We start from the raw sequence: 12,719 nt of genomic DNA, 5'->3' as shown, positions 1-12,719 counted from the left end.
ATTAATATGCATTTATACGTCCATAAATTTTTGTTATGGAAATGAAAACTTTTGCTTGCTCGGTTTCCAATAGAAAGTTAGTCTGTGAAAACATCAAAAATGTTGCTTAAGCATTTGATGGACTCTGCTTTGTAAAGAACCCAAATATAAAATAACTATTGGGATATTGTAAAAGCTTGAGGAAAGTAATGCTCAGAAACTATGCAGTTAGAATGAGAGCTACATATATCCGCGGCTCTCAATATATGTTTTTTTATAGTTTCAATACCTTATAGTAATTTTTTTGTTAAATGAAGCCTATCGTCACCCGACTAATATCAACGGACTTTAACTTTTTTACAAAAACAACATCAAGTAAAGGTTGGAAAATAAATGTCTACCAATGAAGCATGAACAAAAGTTACTGCTAAAACATTCAATTCGCCAGACTTTGCTTCCTGTTACTTTATTCTGCCACCGAAGTTCAACTATCTTAGATATCGGTCCGGTAAGTACTTAGCCTTACTGCTCGATGACGCCAATTTATTTGTGGAATGGAAATTAGGAAACATTTAAAAAAAAAACGGAAAAGGAGCAATATCGGTCAGTGATTCGATTTTTGCTTTTGTGACCATTGTCGTAACACGGAGCCACTGCTGCATCGAACTTGCTGAAAGAAGATGAATACTGAACGATCGCTCGAAAAGTAGATGAGCCATTGCAATACGGTTCCCGGGCTTTAACAGCCAAAATTATAGTGTTGATTTAACGTTGAATTGCACTGTGGCCTCTTTAATAAGTGTGTGCAAAGTTGGGTTAGTTGCTGCCATACTAGTTTAAGAGTCAAAAAGCGATATTTAGCAAACGATTTTTAGCTTTAAACTTTAAAAGATTATTGGAGTAGGTTCTGTAAATTGGTAACAATTGTAATTCGAAGGCAAATTATCCGATTGCTTTGATTTTTATACTTTTGCAACTTGTTGCTACAGACAAAAGTAATCGGCACACCACTACGCCCACAAAACGTTATTAATCGAAAACATATACAGTGCCATAATTAATCCGTAAATTAATATCAAGAACTCCAATTTGGCACGACGAATTATATTAAAGAGGGACATTTATGTATGTATGTTTGAAAATCCTTGATAAGTGGGCGAGGCCCCGCCCCTAATAAATTCAATGTACACAGTTTCCGGGTATTTTAACTGTAAATAACGGGTGATTTTTTTGAGGTTAGGATTTTCATGCATTAGTATTTGACAGATCACGTGGGATTTCAGACATGGTGTCAAAGAGAAAGATGCTCAGTATGCTTTGACATTTCATCATGAATAGACTTACTAACGAGCAACGCTTGCAAATCATTGAATTTTATTACCAAAATCAGTGTTCGGTTCGAAATGTGTTTCGCGACAAATTTTGTTCAGCGATGAGGCTCATTTCTGGTTGAATGGCTACGTAAATAAGCAAAATTGCCGCATTTGGGGTGAAGAGCAACCAGAAGCCGTTCAAGAACTGCCCATGCATCCCGAAAAATGCACTGTTTGGTGTGGTTTGTACGCTGGTGGAATCATTGGACCGTATTTTTTCAAAGATGCTGTTGGACGCAACGTTACGGTGAATGGCGATCGCTATCGTTCGATGCTAACAAACTTTTTGTTGCCAAAAATGGAAGAACTGAACTTGGTTGACATGTGGTTTCAACAAGATGGCGCTACATGCCACACAGCTCGCGATTCTATGGCCATTTTGAGGGAAAACTTCGGACAACAATTCATCTCAAGAAATGGACCCGTAAGTTGGCCACCAAGATCATGCGATTTAACGCCTTTAGACTATTTTTTGTGGGGCTACGTCAAGTCTAAAGTCTACAGAAATAAGCCAGCAACTAGTCCAGCTTTGGAAGACAACATTTCCGAAGAAATTCGGGCTATTCCGGCCGAAATGCTCGAAAAAGTTGCCCAAAATTGGACTTTCCGAATGGACCACCTAAGACGCAGCCGCGGTCAACATTTAAATGAAATTATCTTCAAAAAGTAAATGTCATGAACCAATCTAACGTTTCAAATAAAGAACCGATGAGATTTTGCAAATTTTATGCGTTTTTTTTTTTTAAAAAGTTATCAAGCTCTTAAAAAATCACCCTTTAAAACGCAAAATATTTTATTATTTTTTCAAAATTTATTTTGTCACCTTCAGAGTAATCCCCATCAGATGTAATACACTTAAGCCAACGATTTTTCCAGTCCTTGAAAAACTTTTCATAAGCACTTTTTGAGATGGCCTTCAGCTGCTTCAGCAAATTTTGTTTTATCTCTTAATGTTTAATAGGACTGGGTCGAATTAAAAAAATTTATTGAATCAATCGTTACAATTCTTTAAAAACTTTCAAAATAAGCTCCTTCTGCGTCGATGCAGCACTGCCCGCGCGATTTCCAAGCATTGAAGGCGTCATGGAAGGTATTTTCCGGCATAGTCCTGAGATATGAGGGGCGTGCTATATATCGTCCCCTCAATATAACAATAGCGTATAATTTTTTTTGGGTTTTGAGAAAATCGAGTTTAAAGTTTTTGTCAAATCAGATGTCTATACACTTATTGAAGGAAATTTTTGAACATGAAATTATACACCATTTTTTCTAATGACATTTTGACCCACTTTGTGGAAGTAGAATTTGACGAAATTTTGACCAGACATAGAATCAATGATGGAGATTCTAAATATGCAATAAAAAAATAATGGCGTATCAGCACATACGCTATTGTTATATTGAGGGGACGATATCATACTAAGCAAAGAAATATTCCGTTATTTGTGAAATTGTGAGTAAGTTAAGTTTTTAGGAAATATACGTCTTATTTTTTTACATTTTCTTCTCTATTTTATCGTGATTTTGATAATACAGTACAGAGACCTCATTCAAGTGAGCTAAATATTGCAAAATACCACATCAACACCGGAAATTTAGAGCGTTAGAACAGATCTGGACGCCCAAAAAATTCACACCACGTCAGGAACGAGCTCTAATAGCTGCAGTGACTCAGAATCTGAAGATTTCAGCAGTAAAGCCGTGTTAAGAGATGTAACAAAGCTTGGAAAAAAACTTTGAGCCTCAAACTGTACGTAACACTTTACACAAAACTGGCTATCGAGAGCCAGTTCCACGACGTAAGCCAATTATTTCTGGAACGAAACATAGAGCTCCAGGAAAATAATATAACTAAATATAACTAAGACTGTGAAACATGGCGGCGGTAACGTAATGGTTTGGGGGTATACTGTAGCATCTGGTGTGGGAAATCTCGTTTTTATATATGATTAAATGGATAAGCACTCATATTTGAAAATCTTAAAGGAAAATTTAGCGCCAAGCGTTGAAAAGTTGGGCTTAAGTGGGCAGTCTTTCTTGCTTCAACCAGACAATGACCCGAAGCATGCGTCATATCTTATGCAAGAATGGCTTATCAACCATTGTAAGCAATTAAAAACACCTCCGCTATCTCCAAACACTAACCTTATAGAGCTTATTTGGCATTTTCTTCTTCTTAATTGGCGTAGACACCGCTTACGCCTAGCTTAGCCAGGTCCTTCTTCACCTGGTTCTTCCAACGGAGTGGAGGTCTTCCTCTTCCTCTGCTTCCCCGGCGGGTACTGCGTCGAATACTTTCAGAGCTGGAGTCTTTTCGTCCATTCGGACAACATGACCTAGCCAGCGTAGCCGCTGTCTTTTAATTCGCTGAAATATGTCAATGTCGTCATATATCTCATACAGCTCATCGTTCCATCGAATGCGATGTTCGCCGTGGCCAACGCGCCAAGGACCATACATCTTTCGCAGAACTTTTCTCTCGAAAACTCGCAACGTCGACTCATAAGTTGTCATCGTCCAAGCCTCTGCACCATAAAGCAGGACGGGAATTATGAGTGATTTATAGAGTTTAGTTTTTGTTTGTCGAGAGAGGACTTTGCTTCCCAATTGCCTACTCAGTCCGAAGTAGCACCTGTTGGCAAGAGTTATCCTGCGTTGGATTTTCAAGCTGACATTGTTGGTGGTGTTTACGCTGGTTCCAAGATAGACAAAATTATCTACGACTTCAAAGTTATGACTGTCAACAGTGACGTGAGAGCCAAGTCGCGACGGCGGCGACTGTTTGTTTGATGACGGGAGATATTTAGTCTTGCCCTCGTTCACTGTCAGACCCATTTGTTTTGCTTGCTTGTCCAGTCTGAAGAAAGCAGAACTAACGGCGCGGGTGTTGAGGCCGATGATATGGATGATGGTACCTACTCGATTAAGTTCTGCAGCACGAATTATTTTCTCCAGCAGCAGATTGAAGAAGTCGCACGATAGGGAGTCGCCTTGTCTGAAACCTCGTTTAGTATCGAACGGCTCGGAGAGGTCATTTGCGATTCTGACGGAGCTTTCGGTGTTGCTCAACGTCAGTTTACACAGCCGTATTAGTTTTGCGGGGATACCAAATTCAGACATCGCGGCATAAAGACAGCTCCTTTTCGTGCTGTCGAAAGCCGCTTTGAAATTGACGAAGAGGTGGTGTGTGTCCACTCTCCTTTCATGGGTCTTTTCCAAAATTTGGCGCATGGTGAGTATCTGGTCGGTTGGTGATTTTCCAGACCTAAAGCCACACTGATAAGGTCCAATCAGTTTGTTGACGATGGGCTTAAATCTCTCACACAATACGCTCGATAGAACCTTATATGCTATGTTGAAGAGGCTTATTCCACGGTAGTTGGCGCAGAAAGCACACTTAAATTCCAATCGTTGAGCATGCTTTCGTCCGACCATATTTTACAAAGAAGCTGATGCATGCTCCTTATCAGTTCATCGCCGCCGTGTTTGAATAGCTCGGCCGGCAATCCATCGGCCCCCGCCGCTTTGTTGTTCTTCAGGCGGGTAATTGCTATTCGCACTTCTTCATGGTCGGGCAATGGAACGTCTGCTGCATCGTCATCGATTGGGGAATCGGGTTCGCCTTCTCCTGGCGGTGTACGTTCACTGCCATTCAGCAGGCTGGAGAACTGTTCCCTCCTTAATTTAAGTATGCTCTGGGCAGCGGTGACTAGATCACCTTTGGGGTTCTACAAGAGTATGCTCCGGTCTTGAAACCTTCTGTAAGCCGCCACATTTTTCGTAGAATTTTCGAGCATTACCCCTGTCGGCCAGCTTATCAATCTCTTCTTATCCTTATGCCTTATTTGACATCTACTGGAGAAAAAAATACATACATAACATCCAAGGATTCTCTTAAAGATGCCATACGTACAGAATGGGCAAACATCTAACCCAGTTGGAAGCAGTTATTCAGGCCAAAGGAGGTTTAGCAAAATATTGGACTTAAAAAAATCGGATTCAAAACAATATTTTCCATATGTGTGTCTAAGCTTTTTTTATATTTTATTATAATTTCATTATCTTGAAAAATGTGTAAAATATGAAGTATTTTTTATATTTTTTTAATGTCCCAAAATCACCTTTTTTTAGGTGATCACTCTAGGTGTGTAGCTTAGCGCTATAGGCTAATTTTAATAGGAGGCTAGGCACATAAGTACATATGTAAGTATAAGTAAATATGTAAGTATATTCAGATAAACTGATTTTTTATAATTTTTGTATTACGTTTGTTCGTCACTGTTTACTCGCTCTGAAAGCTTTCATTTTGCCAATGTCTAGCATATATACATACATATGTACATACGTACATATAACGGTTTGTGCAAAGTGTAAACTGCATTTTGCAGCTTATTGTGCTTCTCAGAATTTTATTTCACACGCGCCCACTTGCATATACACAGGAAGAGAGAACGCTTTAATAGAAATGTATAGTATGTAACAAATACTTATATTATGCATGTACTATATGTTAATATGAAAAAAAGAGAATTGCATCAGATCGCGTATATTGTCTTTTTTACAAAGTTCAAATGTGTGTTTGTATGTATGTATATGCATATGTACATGCCATATTTGTAATATTTGCGAATGCTAATAGAAGTTCGAAGAACAGCATATTCCCAGAATCGCATTGCGACGTATTTTCAGCTTTCAGTTGCCGCTTTGGCGGCGAGAAAACTATTTCGGTTTGATGTGAGCTCGGCACAAATATGCGTTGATTATTCGAATAAGTGTATTATAGTATCTATTATATTTTATAAATAATTTTGAGACAAAATGTAAGTGATGTTGTTGGAAATCAAAAATAAAGTGTAAAGTTTTCATTTCAACAACATATAAATCGGTGTTTTAACATTGAATTTAAAAACAAAAAACCAAAACCTTTTTAAATCAACTTACCTGCCAGTGTGTATAAAGCTCTAACAAAACAAAAATTCGAGGTAAATTTTAATGAATAATCTAAAACTAAAACTGTGGCGAAATAAGGGACATGTACAAGTATGTAAAATTTCGAGTCATAAAAGTTAATCATACGCTCAGTACGGCAACAGAGGAAGTGTATGCTTTCAAAGCTTCCATGACGGAGCAATTTGCTGAAAGGAAAAACTATAGTAAAATTGCTTGATTGCAAAAAAATGTGTAACGCAACAAAATTAGGTTACGCTCCTAGTATTCAGCGCGGGAATATATTTTTGTAATTATCCGGTGCATTAATCCGATGGGTTTAAAACCGAAAACTTAGAAAGTTGAAAACTGTTTGTCAATTGTCTAATAAAAAATTAACGTAACATAAAAAATTTAAATTGAACAAGTCTACTAAAGCTATGTCAGCGGTTTATTACCCAGCTGTACTACCAGAGATTCCTGTTAAAGTCTTTACGAGTTTCTTAAGTTCCAATTGACAATTTACTACGAAACTCTACTGTACGAGTTGAATCTTTTGTACTCGTTTCCGCGCTAATTCTATCAATGCATTGGAACTTCGGTAGCCGTGCCTATCTGAGAGATTTTGGTGAAAACATTTTTTAGCGAGTTGCCACCATTTACAAAATTGTATTTCAGTAAATTGATCGTGTGAAGTATTTTTCATAATATGAGTATCAAACTAGATTTAAGAATAGTAATATTTGAAGATAATTTTGAATTGTGGCATCACTGTGTTAAAAAATATTTAAAAACAAGAAACCCTACAAGGCAGAAAATGAACAGGTTTATGTGTGTATATTTAAAAATATCTTTTGAACGGAGTTACCACATGTTTAAAAATTTAAATTCAATTTACATATTAAATCATTATTAATATAACTGTCAAACTGTATAAGTTTGAGCAAGCTTGCAGTAGAGAATCTTCTTCTTAACTGGCGTATAGCCGAGTTAACAACAGCGCGCCAATAGTTTCTTCTTTTAGCAATTTTCGCTAATTAGGGGCACCACTTTCAGTCAGATCCTTCTCCACCTGATCTCTCCAAAAGAGTGGACGTCTTCTTTTCCTCTGCTTCCTTCGGTGGGTATTACACCCAATATTTTCAGAGCTGAAGTGTTTTCATCCATACGGACGACATGACCTAGACAGCGCAGCCGCTGTCTCTTAATTCGCTTCACTATGTCAATGTCGTCATATAACTCGTACAGCTCAAGGTTCCATCGAATGCGATATTTGACGTGGCCAACGCGCAAAGGACCATAAATCTTTCGCAGAACCGTTCTCTCGAAAATTCGTAACGCCGACTCATCAGTTGTTGTCATCGTCCAAGCTTCTGCACCATAAAGCAGGACGGGAATTATGAGTGACTTATAGAGTTTGGTTTTCGTTCGTCGAGAGAGGACTTTGCTTTGAGATATTTGGTCTTGCCCTCGTTCACTGCCATAGGATATCAATATCATCGGCATACACCAGCAGCTGTACACTCTTATAAAAGATTGTACCTGCTCGATTAAGTTCTGCAGCTCGAATTATTTTCTCCAGCAGCAGATTGAAGAAGTCTCACGATAGGAAGTCGCCTTGTCTGAAACCCATTTGGTATCGAAAGGCTCGGAGAGGTCGTTCTCGATCCTGACGGAGCTTTTGGGGTTGCTCAGCGCCATTTTACACAGCCGTATTAGTTTTGCGGGGATACAAAATTCAGACATAACGGCATAAAGACAGCTCCTTTTCGCGCTGTCAAAAGCAGCTTTAAATCGACGAAGAAGTGTTGTGTGTCGATTCTCATTCACGGATCTTTTCCAAGACTTGACGCATGGTGAATATCTGGCCGGTTGGTGATTTTCCAGACTTAAAGCTACATTGATAAGGTCCAATCAGTTTGTTGACGGTGGGCTTAAATCTCTCACACAACGGTAGTTGGCGAAGATTGTGTGGTCTCCTTTTTCGTGGATTGGGTATAGCACACTTAAAATCCAATCGTTGAGCATGCTTTCGTCCGATTATTTTTTACAAAGAAGCTGATGCATGGTACTTATCAGTTCTTCGTCGCTGTGTTTGAATAGCTCGACAGACAATCCATTGGCTCCAGCCTGCTTTATTGTTCTTCAGACAGGTAATGGAACGGTCGGCTAAATCGTCATGGTCGGGCACTGGAACGGGTTCGCCTTCTCCTGGCGTTATGCTTTCACTGACATTCATCAGGCTGTAGTATGCTCTGGGCATCGCTTACTAGATCACCTCTGAGGGTTCTACAAGAGCATGCGCCGGTCTTGAAAGCTTCTGTTAGTTTTCGCATTTTTTCGTAGATTTTTCGAGTATTACCACTGTCAGCCTGCTTGTCAAGCTCTTCATACTTACAAATTCGGCCTTTTTCTTTTTCTGTCTGCAAATGCGTCTTGCGTCCCTCTTAAACTCTTGGTATCTATCCCATCGCACGTGTTGTGGTCGATTGTAACGTTGCGAGGTAGGCAGTCTGTTTTCTCTTCGCTACGACAGGGCACTCCTCATCGTACCAGCTGTTGTTTTGCATTTTCCGAAAACCAATGGTTTCGGTTGCAGCTGTACGTAAGTGGTTTGAAATGCCGTCCCACAGTTCCCTTATACCGAGTTGTTGACGAGAGCTCTCAGAGAGCAGGAGTGCAAGTCGAGTAGGAAATCGTTCGGGTGTTTGTTTTGATTGCAGCTTTTCGACGTGGAACCTTCTTTGTGTTTGTTGACGTGTGTTTTTTGCTGCACAGAGGTGGGTGCGTATGTTGACTGCAACTAGATAGTGGTTCGAGTCGATGGTAGGACCTCGGAACGTACGCACGTTTAAAATACTGGAGACGTGTCTTCCGTGTACCACAACGTGATCGATCTGGATGTTTCATCTTGGAGGCTGTATTTACCGACCGTAGTGCCAAAGATATCTTCTTTGCCCACACTGGCGTTAAAGTCGGTTAGCAATATTTTGACATCGTGGTGAGGGCAGCTCTTATATTTGCGCTCCAAACGCTCACAGAAGTCATCTTTTGTTCACATCGTCCTTCTCTTCCATCGGGCATGGGATCAAATCAGAGATGTGTTGATGAACTTCGCTTTGATGCGGATTGTGGGTAGACGTTCATTCGCCAAGGTGAATAACAGTACTCGGCGATGGAGTCTCTCTTCCAACACGAATTCCACATCCAATTTGCGCTCCTTTATATGGCCATTGTAGTAAATACATCAAGGACCTACTCGCCTCAGTCCTTGCCCCGTCCATCGCATTTCTTACAGGGCGGTGATGTCAGCCTTCACTCTAATGAGGAACAACCAGCTGAGTAGCGGCACCTTCACAATTAAGGGATCGGACATTCCAGGTGCATGCCCTTAATTCGTAATACTTAACACGTTTGCAGGGGTTATCATTAAAAGGGGGATCTCTCATCCGAAGCTGTTTTCCACTTTTCATTGGTTTTCATTGGGTCCCAAACCCAGGCACAACCTTGTGGAGAGGATATTTCGCCTTCTCACCTTAGCTCGCCTTCAAACGAATGTTTTCTGGCTATCCAGAGGATGCTTGGTCAAAGACCGGAAGTCGTGAGCTGCTCGAGCCATATGTAAAAGAATCGTTTATGTCCACGGCTCCATCCTCCTACAGGAGAGGATATGTATGTTTAAAATAATTGCCAATTATGTTTTTTTTTTTTTAATGGGGATATGTCACCGGTTTGAAAACTGTTTAACAAACATGTGTGAGACCAATAAACAGCACAAACTGACAAGATATACTATAGTTTATTGTTAAATTTTTGGACAGTTGCCACCGTTTATAAAATTTAATTTTATGTTTAAAAAATTTTGAAAAATAACACGACTCTACAAACAAATTTTCGTTCTTTGTCCTAAAGTTTATTTTATGATTTTCTGATTAATTATGAACAAAAACAATAAGAAAATACCTTTTTTTCGTATAAAATTTTGCTTTTGTAAAAGTTATAGTAATAATACTATACAAGGTCTGTCGCAAAAGAAACAGGACTGTTAAAAAAAACAACAAGAAATTAATATTTTTCAAAAGTTATATTTTTTTATTCAAAGTAGTTTCCTTGTGCTTCGATACAGCGTTTAGTGCGATCAATTAGCATTTCAAATGAGTGTTTAAGGTCATTTTTCGGAATGCTCTTGAGTATATCGATCGTTGCCTTTTGGATAGCTGAAATGTCCTGGAACCAGTGTCCTTTCATGGGCAAATGAAGTTTTCCAAATAGGTAAAAATTACAGGGTGCCAGATCAGGTGAGTAGGGTGAGTGATTAATGGTTAATAAGGAGTTTTTTGTCAAAAAATCAGTGACACGGCGCATTATCGTGCAACAGGCGCCAGGACCCTGCCTCACGGTATTGTGGTCCAGCACGACGAATGCGTGACAAAAGACGCTTCATAATTGTTCAAAATCATCACCTTTGTTCAAAATGGATTTTACGACCGATGACCAAAAGCTGCTGTCAGTTTTTGATCGATGACATCGATTGTAGTTATCCAATTGTCTTAACATTTTTTATTTCATATACCCACCAATAGGTGGCGCCACCAGAAACAGTTATATTTAAAAAGTTCTGTTTCTTTTGCGACAGACCTTGTATAATAATTATATATAATTATACTATCGTTAAAGCGGTTTCCTAAATAAAAAAGCAAACTTTTTCATGGCATAGATTTTTTTTCGTTTAATTACGACCTAAATCACGGAAAATTTCTGTTTTAAAGTTATAGTCAACTTTTGTGTTGACCCGTGTAATCTGTTGAATACTTATGTTCATTTACATTCAGAAAATAATTTTTATTTATTTTCAGTGTTTTTTGATTAAAAGTCGTAAAAGAATAATTTGTTTTTCGACTTATCAATTCGTAAATTGATAATTTAATAACATAACATTGTATTATATGATATGATAAGATCACGAGAAACAACGTGTAGTCAAAGTAGCAAAGATAATACGCACAAAATATAATTACGTTCTAAAAATAAAAATAAAGTATGAAATTTATTGGTAATTTACTGTGTTTTTTGCTATTTCAGCTCGATCAAGAGTTTAGTAGTTTACAGTATATTGTAGACCCTTTTTTCAACAATGAGAAAATGAATAGATAAAAAGGAACAAACATGTTAATTTATTCTGAAAGTATTAAAGTCGAAATTTCGTTTTTTAAAACTTATAAATAGAAAATGAGAACTTAATGAAATTCCATGAAATGTTTCTTATTTTCTAGCGAATACGTTCATTTAATCCCGGAAGAGACACTATGAAATGTTATTGTTACATAAATATCATTAAAAATATCTAGGTATCAAACTAAACTGGAATTGGTGAAAAGATCCTTGTGAGTAAGTCCGAGCGAGTAGTGCTCGGTTGATAGCACACCATTATGTTATATTGCACCATCATGATAAAAATAATGCAGATTAATCAGCTCCTTGATTTTCCTAAAGAATCCTTGGCCTGGTTGAAATGTAATGTCTGCGAAGTTGACTCTCAACATTAGCTGAAATTATGTGTCGTGTGGAATAAAATTTATGGATACTTGTTTCTACTTCGATTAGAAAACTGGATACTATCGTTTTTTCCCTACCAAATACTAGATATGGGGGAAAGAAAAGATGTGCTGGACACATTTAAGAGATATCTTTTTCGATTGGTTAGTTCAGGTTGTTTGCAAATAGACGCCACTTAATACACTCTAATTAGAGTTTCACCACAGATATCGATCAGATATCTTAATAGAGTTGATTAGGTTTTTGGGTCTTAAAAATGCCTAGCTTTGTACACACATACATAGAAATGTACATGTAATGTAATGTGGTCAAAAATTTACGAATATCTGCATTCTGAAATACTGTTACTATAATCATGAAAACCCCTATATATAACGGAATCACGAAATTAAAAGAATAAACATGGCAACGCTAATCAGCAATACTGTGTATTTTCAGTGTCAAAGCATTTATTGACGCTGAGCTTACGCAGCCATGTACAACTTCGCACTGCCATTTACACACATATTTATGCTATATGTATATTGGCCCATATGCACATAGTATGTATGTAGTACATATACTTGTGAACATACATACATACTTGCGCTTCTGTATGTTTTTATTGTATCTCTGCAATTAGACTCGAATGCAATTAAACGTGTAATATTTATTTCAGACAAATACATACATACATATAAACAAATATTTTTAAAAGCTCACAAGCAGTAGTCATTTCGTCTATTTGCTTATAGAACAACAAGTGCATCTGAATGTACATACATATTTACATATTTATATACGGCACACCTCCAACAGTATAGTATTTATGGTTGTCTGGTAATACTTGCAAAAGTAGTATTTATGTATATAATCATCTGAATATGGTCCGTATGAGCTTTTAAG

At 38.0% G+C, this 12,719-nt stretch overlaps 1 protein-coding gene across 2 annotated transcripts in view; it reads left to right on the top strand.

The window, feature by feature from the left end:
* The first annotated feature begins 6,042 nt into the window (after positions 1-6,042).
* The window catches only part of LOC105222965 (phospholipid-transporting ATPase ABCA3), a 45,045-nt gene continuing 38,368 nt past the window's right edge, over positions 6,043-12,719 (top strand). For both annotated transcript variants that reach the window (XM_049456749.1, XM_011200542.4), the window contains exon 1: positions 6,043-6,334. The gene's annotated coding sequence lies outside the window, so the exon portion shown is untranslated. The remainder of the gene's footprint in view (positions 6,335-12,719) is intronic.

This window comes from Bactrocera dorsalis, chromosome 4 (assembly GCF_023373825.1).
Source record: "Bactrocera dorsalis isolate Fly_Bdor chromosome 4, ASM2337382v1, whole genome shotgun sequence".
NCBI lineage: Eukaryota > Metazoa > Arthropoda > Insecta > Diptera > Tephritidae > Bactrocera > Bactrocera dorsalis.
Note: the sequence above shows the minus strand (reverse complement) of the source record. Positions and strands in the feature narration are given on the sequence as shown.